Source organism: Camelina sativa, chromosome 9 (genome assembly GCF_030686135.1).
Source record: "Camelina sativa cultivar CO46 ecotype springtype chromosome 9, ASM3068613v1".
Classification (NCBI taxonomy): Eukaryota; Viridiplantae; Streptophyta; class Magnoliopsida; order Brassicales; family Brassicaceae; genus Camelina; species Camelina sativa.
The window spans coordinates 7,612,351-7,621,188 of record NC_141888.1 but is presented as its reverse complement, the minus strand read 5'-3'; positions in this window follow the sequence as shown (position 1 = coordinate 7,621,188).

The following is an 8,838-nucleotide window of genomic DNA, read 5'->3' as shown; positions in this document are numbered from 1 at the left end:
ATTAATAAAAGAGTCTACCAAATAGGCTTCCAACCTGTGAACTAATATTGGATGCGAAAACTTTTGAGATGTTTCGCAACAATGGTGTGTCTCGAACACTTTGCTCCCAATGTGGGTCACGTTACATATTCCAGATTTTCTTGAATATCGACTGCCAAATTTTACTTTAGATATTTATTGCTCCGATAACTGTTGTGAGCAGTATGATATACGTTGTTTTTGAATTTGCCGTGTTGTGTAGCAAGTTTTGTTGAAAGTGTATCAAAAGCTTTTAACTTCGTTATATATGCTGATGTATTGTTGTTTCGCAATTTTGATCCTTTCACTTCCTTTCTAATGAGAGTTCAATTATTTTTACATGTATAGGCACGCTTACATATCTCCTATATAACAAAACGAAAGTAAACAATCTTTTTTGTATAGACTATATAATTTTCATAACTTGATTACAATATATGTTATAGATTAAATATAGGTTGGTTACAAAAAAAGGTTATAAATTAATTGGTCAATATACACTTAAGTATTTTTTTCTGGCAACAGGACCCTAAACATTCATCTATAAAATTGATTACTATGTAGAGATAATAATAATTACAAAAAAAAAATGTTCAAAGTATTGTATTTATGAAACATTATGAGAATTTTTTAAAAAGGCAGTATATAATTTAAAATGAGGAAAGTTTGACTATATACATTAATTTTTGAATATTGAATGTATGAGTACCATAAAAAGTCATATGGATGTACATTAACCCTTGCCACATGTTTATCATTCTTTGGTTTCAATGTCATATAAATCATTTGATTGGAAAAATAAGACCACTCTGAAAATAATATCATTCTTTGGTTTCAATGTCAATTAGATTATATCATATTCTTGTGTTTGCAGATGTTTTTTCGATTTCATCGTAACATCTAGCAACAAACATTTTCTTAAAACCTGAATTTGTTTTTAAAAGTTGTTTCTTTTGGCAAGAATCTAGTTTTTGTTTTCTAATGTATTAGGAGTTTAAGTTGTTTTATGAATTTCGGTGCACAAACCATTTGTTCAATTATAGCATGCATGCATGTTTTATCGGCTTTCCATGTAGTTATGGTTCACAAGTTTTCGGATTCAAATTTTTAATATTATGAGTCTCTTTCTCAATGCCCTAGTCCCGCCACCCAATTCAGGTGCTGGTATTGAATTTGTTTCTAGGTTAGAGATTAGAACAGAAGAAGAAGGTAGTACCTCAGATTAACTTAACAGCACTTGACTAGGATTGCAAAGAAAGCTGGAAATCTCTAGCTTCAGTTTTTCTTTGCAATCCCATTCAATTTCTGTTCTGTCAATCGAAGTGCTACCTTCTTATTCTTGTTTTTCAATCTCTAAACCAGGAAAAATGCACCATCATAACTTGAATAGATGGTGGAACTATGATGATGAACAAAAGATCAATGTTAGATCAATGTTGCTTTCAAATATCAATGTTGCTTTCAAATTACTTTGTTTGTTTCACGATAATCTTTTCATATAATTTTGTTTTAGAATTAGTAATTACTAGGACTCAGACCTCTACGATGTCGCAGGAAAATCTTTCAAAACAAGTTAACTTAGATTTCAAATTTAAAATTATATATTATAAAATAATTTAAAAATATATGCTAAATAATAAAATAAAAATTGTCTCAAAAGAAAAAAAAATAAGTAGGGGTAAAACTTCATAAATTTTTTTAAAATATAACTGTGAGTTTAAAAAACAAAACCATCAAAATAAAAGTAAAATTATAATAAAAAAATAATGTGGTAAAAGACTCAAGTCTAGTTTATAAATATTAAATGATAAGTCATAATGAATCGAGACAACTCTAATTATAATTTGTATGTATTATATATATAATATATTGTATGAAAGATTATTGTAAAGTATAACAAGCATCATAACAGTTATTAATATTTATATTAATCATAAACAAATATTATGACGAAGTGATCATAAGTGAGAATATCAAACAAACGATTATAATAAGTAAATGCAATTTATGAATAAATAATTTTAAAAATAAAAAATTTTCATCTTGAGTGAAAATTATCAACCTATAATTATAATACACAACTTCTAAATTAAAAGATGAAACAGTTAAATCATAAAAAACACATATTTTACGAAAAGTTACGATACATAAACAGAATTGTAAGTGACATAATTAAAGTTGATTAAATTTCTATATTACTATAATCATTTCTAAAATCTTTAGTTATATTATAGAATAATTTTGGATATTGAATATTAAAATTCATATTATTTAGATTCAGCATGAAACAAAAAATTTGTGTCAGCGAACAACGATTCATTGATTTCTTAGTTATCTAAAAAGAGACGAATATATATATAACTATTAGAACGAAAAATTGTAAATAAGATATGATGAAAAGACATAACTGTACAACGTGCAAAATCAACCGTATGATTTTCTTTTATGGTAAAAGACACAACTCTACAATGATCAGACGCAACCGTATAATTTTTTTTCTAAAAAACTATTTAAAGAAAAAGTACAACGAAAAATCGCAACTATTACTGGTATTTATTCTGACTGGTATTCTTATATAGATTTTTATTGTAAAAGACACAACTTTACAATAAACAGACGCAACCGTATGATTTTTTTTTCAAAATAAATATATTATATAGATATTTTATTGTAAATACACAACTCTACAATGAACTGACACAACTGTATGATTTCTTAAAAACAATTATTTAATGAAAAGGTCCTCCTTTTATATTGAAATGATGAAAATCAGAATCATTGTTTTTCTTCTAACGGTTGAAATTTTATCTAGAGAAGAATACCAATTAAAACGATTCATTTCACGTTTAGTACAATTCAAGCATCCAACACCAACAAAAAATATACAAGATAACTAGATATGGACTTTGTAGTAATGTTAATGCAGCATTCAAATCCTGATGTATGCAATCCATATAAACTGCTTTTAAATATATAGTAGGCATCTTTATAGCATATTCAAAAGTCAAATAAAAAAACTCAATATATATAATCCATCTAAACTCTTGGAAAAAAACTATAGGTATTTTCATTAATTTTTTTTTTAAAATTAACCAAAAGCTGTAAATTAACCAAAAATCTTTTGTGAAATCAAGAATTGGAGGAATATCTTTACTTTTAAAAGAATGAATGCTAGAGAATAATTTAGAAAGCTGTAAAAACTGTAGGGATTGAAATTTTATATTTTTTGTGTCATGGGAAAAAGTGAAAACAGTTCAAACAGACAAATATATATAGATTTCAAAAATACAAATATTGGAATAAACACAACTCTACAATGAACAGTTGCATTTTACAAAAAAAAAAAACTATTACAATGAACAATCACAACTTTTCGTAAAATACACAATTGGAATTTTTTATAGTTTTTAAAAGGTACAATTGAAGAAACACAACTTTTGGTGGCATTTATTCATATTCCTATTATACATAGATTTGTATAAATTTCCCACATAAATATTTCTACTATCACAAAAAACAAACAATTTCATATCATATACCAAAAAAAGTTTTATTCCAACAATACAAATTAATCTGTTAATTACAGAGCATATCCTTTCCATATGTTATGTCTTTGTTTCTTCTTTTTTTATTGTGTGCAAATGTTACTGTCTTTTCTTTGTTTTTTGTGTACGAATATTAGTGTGTTTCTTTTTTACATTTTTTCATTGATAAAAGAGTTTACCAAATAGGCTTCCAACCTGTAAACTAAAAGTGGATGCGAAAACTTTTGAGATGTTTCGTAACAACGGTGTGTCTCGACCACTTTGCTCCCAATGTGGGTGACGTTACATATTCTAGATTTTCTTGAAAATCGACTGCCAAATTTTACTTTAGATATTTATTGCTCCGATAACTGTTGTGTGCAGTATGATATACGTTGTCTTTGAATTTGCTGTGTTGTGTAGCAAATTTTGTTGAAAGTGTATCAAAAGCTTTTAACTTCGTTATATATGCAGATGTATTGTTTTTTCGCAATTGTGATCAATTTTGATCCTTTCACTTCCTTTCTAATGAGAGTTCAATTATTTTTACATGTATAGGTACGATTACATATCTTCTATATAATAAAACGGAAGTAAACAACCTTTTTTGTAGACTATATAATTTTTATAACTTGATTACAATATAGGTTATAGATTAAATATAGGTTGGTTACAAAAAAAGTTATAGATTAATTGGTCAATATACACTTAAGTCTTTTTTTTCTGGCAACATGACCCTAAACATTCATCTATAAAATTGATTACTATGTAGAGATAAAAATAATTACAAAAAAAAAAATGTTCAAAGTATTGTATTTATGAGACATTATGCCAATTTTTTTAAAAGGCAGTATATAATTTAAAATGAGGAAAGTTTGACTATATACATTAATTTTTGAATATTGAATGTAAGAGTACCATAAAAAGTCATATGTATGTACATTAACCATTGCCACATGTTTATCATTCTTTGGTTTCAATGTCATATAAATCATTTGATTGGAAAAATAAGACCACTCTGAAAAATAATATCACTCTTTGGTTTCAATGTCAATTAGATATATCATATTCTTGTGTTTGCAGATGTTTTTTCGATTTCATCGTAACATCTAGCAGCAAACATTTTGTTAAAACCTGAATTTGTTTTTAAAAGTTGTTTCTTTTGGTAAGAATCTAGTTTTTGTTTTCTAATGTATTAGGAGTTTAAGTTGTTTTATGAATTTCGGTGCACGAACCATTTGTTCAATTATAGCATGCATGCATGTTTTATCGGCTTTCCATGTAGTTATGGTTCACAAGTTTTCCGATTTAAATTATTCATATTATGAGTCTCTTTCTCAATGCCCTAGTTCCGCCACCCAATTTATGTGCTGGTATTGAATTTGTTTCTAGGTTAGAGATTAGAACGAAAGAAGAAGGTAGTACCTCAGATGAACTTAACAGCACTTGACTAGGATCACAAAGAAAGTTGGAAATCTCTCAGTTTTTCTTTGCAATCCCATTCAATTTCTGTTCTGTCAATCGCAAGTGCTACCTTCTTATTCTTGTTTTTCAATCTCTAAACCAGGAAAAATGCACCATCATAACTTGAATAGATGGTGGAACTATGATGATGAACGAAAAATCAATGTTAGATCAATGTTGCTTTCAAATTAATTTGTTTGTTTCACAATAATCTTTTCATATAATTTTGTTTTAGAATTAGTAATTACTAGGACTCAGACCTCTACGATGTCGCGGGAAAATATTTCAAAACATGTTAACTTAGATATACAAGATAACTAGATATGGACTTTGTAGTAATGTTAATGCAACATTCAAATCCTGATGTATGCAATCCATATAAACTACTTTTAAATATATAGTAGGCATCTTTATAGCATATTCAAAAGTCAAATAAAAAAACTCAATATATATAATCCATCTAAACTCTTGGAAAAAAACTATAGGTATTTTCATTAAATGTTTTCATTTAAAATTAACTAAAAGCTGTAACTTAACCAAAAATCTTTTGTGAAATCAAGAATTGGAGAAATATCTTTACTTTTAAAAGAATGAATGCTAGAGAATAATTTAGAAAGCTGTAAAAACTGTAGGGATTGAAATTTTATATTTTTTTGTGTCATGGAAAAAAAGTGAAAACAGTTCAAACAGACAAATATATATAGATTTCAAAAAATACAAATATTCGAATAAACACAACTCTATAATGAACAGTTGCATTTTACAAAAAAAAAAAACTATTACAATGAACAATCACAACGTTTCGTAAAATACACAATTGGAATTTTTTATAGTTTAAAAAAAAAATGTTTAAAAGGTAAAATTGAAGAAACACAACTTTTGGTGGTATTTATTCATATTCCTATTATATATAGATTTGTATAAATTTCTCACATAAATATTTCTACTATCACAAAAAAACAAACAATTTCATATCATATACCAAAAAAAGTTTTATTCCAACAATACAAATTAATCTGTTAATTAAAGAGCATATCATTTCCATATGTTATGTCTTTGTTTCTTCTTTTTTTATTGTGTGCAAATGTTACTGTCTTTTTTTCCATATGTGTGTTTCTTTTTTACATTTTTTCATTGATAAAAGAATTTACCAAATAGGCTTCCAACCTGTGAACTAATAGTGGATGCGAAAACTTTTGAGATGTTTCGTAACAACGGTGTGTCTCGACCACTTTGCTCCCAATGTGGGTCACGTTACATATTCCAGATTTTCTTGAAAATCGACTGCCAAATTTTACTTTAGATATTTAATGCTCCGATAAATGTTGTGAGCAGTATGATATACGTTGTCTTTGAATTTGCTGTGTTGTGTAGCAAGTTTTGTTGAAAGTGTATCAAAAGCTTTTAACTTCGTTATATATGCTGATGTACTGTTGTTTCGCAATTGTGATCAATTTTGATCCTTTCACTTCCTTTCTAATGAGAGTTCAATTAATTTTACATGTATAGGTACGTTTACATATCTTCTATATAATAAAACGGAAGTAAACAACCTTTTTTGTAGACTATATAATTTTTATAACTTGATTACAATATAGGTTATAGATTAAATATAAGTTGGTTACAAAAAATGGTTATAGATTAATTGGTCAATATACACTTAAGTATTTTTTTTTTTGGCAACATGACCCTAAACATTCATCTATAAAATTGATTACTATGTAGAGATAAAAATAATTACAAAAAAAAAATGTTCAAAGTATTGTATTTATGAGACATTATGAAATTTTTTAAAAGGCAGTATATAATTTAAAATGAGGAAAGTTTGACTATATACATTAATTTTTGAATATTGAATGTAAGAGTACCATAAAAAGTCATATGTATGTACATTAACCATTGCCACATGTTTATCATTCTTTGGTTTCAATGTCATATAATACATTTGATTGGAAAAATAAGACCACTCTGAAAAATAATATCATTCTTTGGTTTCAATGTCAATTAGATTATATCATATTCTTGTGTTTGCAGATGTTCTTTGATTTCATTGTAACATCTAGCAACAAACATTTTGTTAAAACCTGAATTTATTTTTTAAAGTTGTTTCTTTTGGTAAGAATCTAGTTTTTGTTTTCTAATGTATTAGGAGTTTTAGTTGTTTTATGAATTTCGGTGCACAAACCATTTGTTCAATTATAGCATGCATGCATGTTTTATCGGCTTTCCATGTAGTTATGGTTCACAAGTTTTCGGATTTAAAATTTTAATATTATGAGTCTCTTTCTCAATGCCCTAGTTCCGCCACCCAATTCAGGTGCTGGTATTGAATTTATTTCTAGGTTAGAGATTAGAACGCAAGAAGAAGGTAGTACTTCAGATGAACTTAACAGAACTTGACTAGGATCGCAAAGAAAGTTGGAAATCTCTAGCTTCAGTTTTTCTTTGCAATCCCATTCAATTTCTGTTGTGTCAATCGAAAGTGCTACCTTCTTATTCTTGGTTTTCAATCTCTAAACCAGGAAAAATGCACCATCATAACTTGAATAGATGGTGGAACTATGATGATGAACGAAAGATCAATGTTAGATCAATGTTGCCTTCAAATATCAATGTTGCTTTCAAATTAATTTGTTTGTTTCAAAATAATCTTTTCATATAATTTTGTTTTAGAATTAGTAATTATTAGGACTCAGACCTCTACGATGTCGCGGAAAAATATTTCAAAACATGTTAACTTAGATTTCAAATTTACAATTATATACTATAAAATGATTTGAAAATATATACTAAATAATAAAATAAAAAATGTCTCAAAAGAAAATAATAATAAGTAGGGCTAAAACTTCATAATTTTTTTAAAACTATAACTGTGAGTTTAAAAAACAAAACCATCAAAATAAAATTCAATTTCTAATAAAAAAAAATAATGTGGTAAAAGACTCAACTCTAGTTTAAAAATATTAAATGAAAAGTCATAATGAATCGAGACAACTCTAATTATAATTTGTATGTATTAGAAATATGATATATTGTATGAAAGATTATTGTAAAGTGTAACAAGCATCATAACAGTTATTAATATTTATATTAATCATAAACATATATTATGACGAAGTGATCATAAGTGAGAATATCAAACAAACGATTATAATAAGTAAATGTAATTTATGATAAAATAATTAAAAAAAAAAATTCATCTTGAGTGAAAATTATCAACCTATAATTATAATAAAAATACACAACTTCTAAATTAAAAGACGGAACAGTTAAATCATAAAAACACATATTTTACGAAATGTTACGATACATAAACAGAATTGTAAGTGACATAATTAAAGTTGATTAAATTTCTATATTACTATAATCATTTCTAAAATTTTTAGTTAGACTATAGAATAATTTTGGATATTGAATATTAAATTTCATATTATTTAGATTCAGCATGAAACAAAAAATTTGTCTCAGTGAACAATGATTCATTGATTTGTTAGTTATCTAAAAAGAGACGAATATATATACATATATATATATATATATGTATTGGAATGAAAAATTGTAAATAAGATATGAAGAAAAGACATAACTGTACAGTGTGCAAAATCAACCGTATGATTTTCTTTTATGGTAAAAGACACAACTCTACAATGATCAGACGCAACCATATAATTTTTTCTAAAAAACTATTTAACGAAAAAGTACAACGAAAATCGTAACTGTTACTGGCATTTATTCAGACTGGTATTCTTATATAGATTTTTATTGTAAAAGACACAACTTTACAATAAACAGATGCAACCGTATGATTTTTTTTCAAAATAAATATATTATA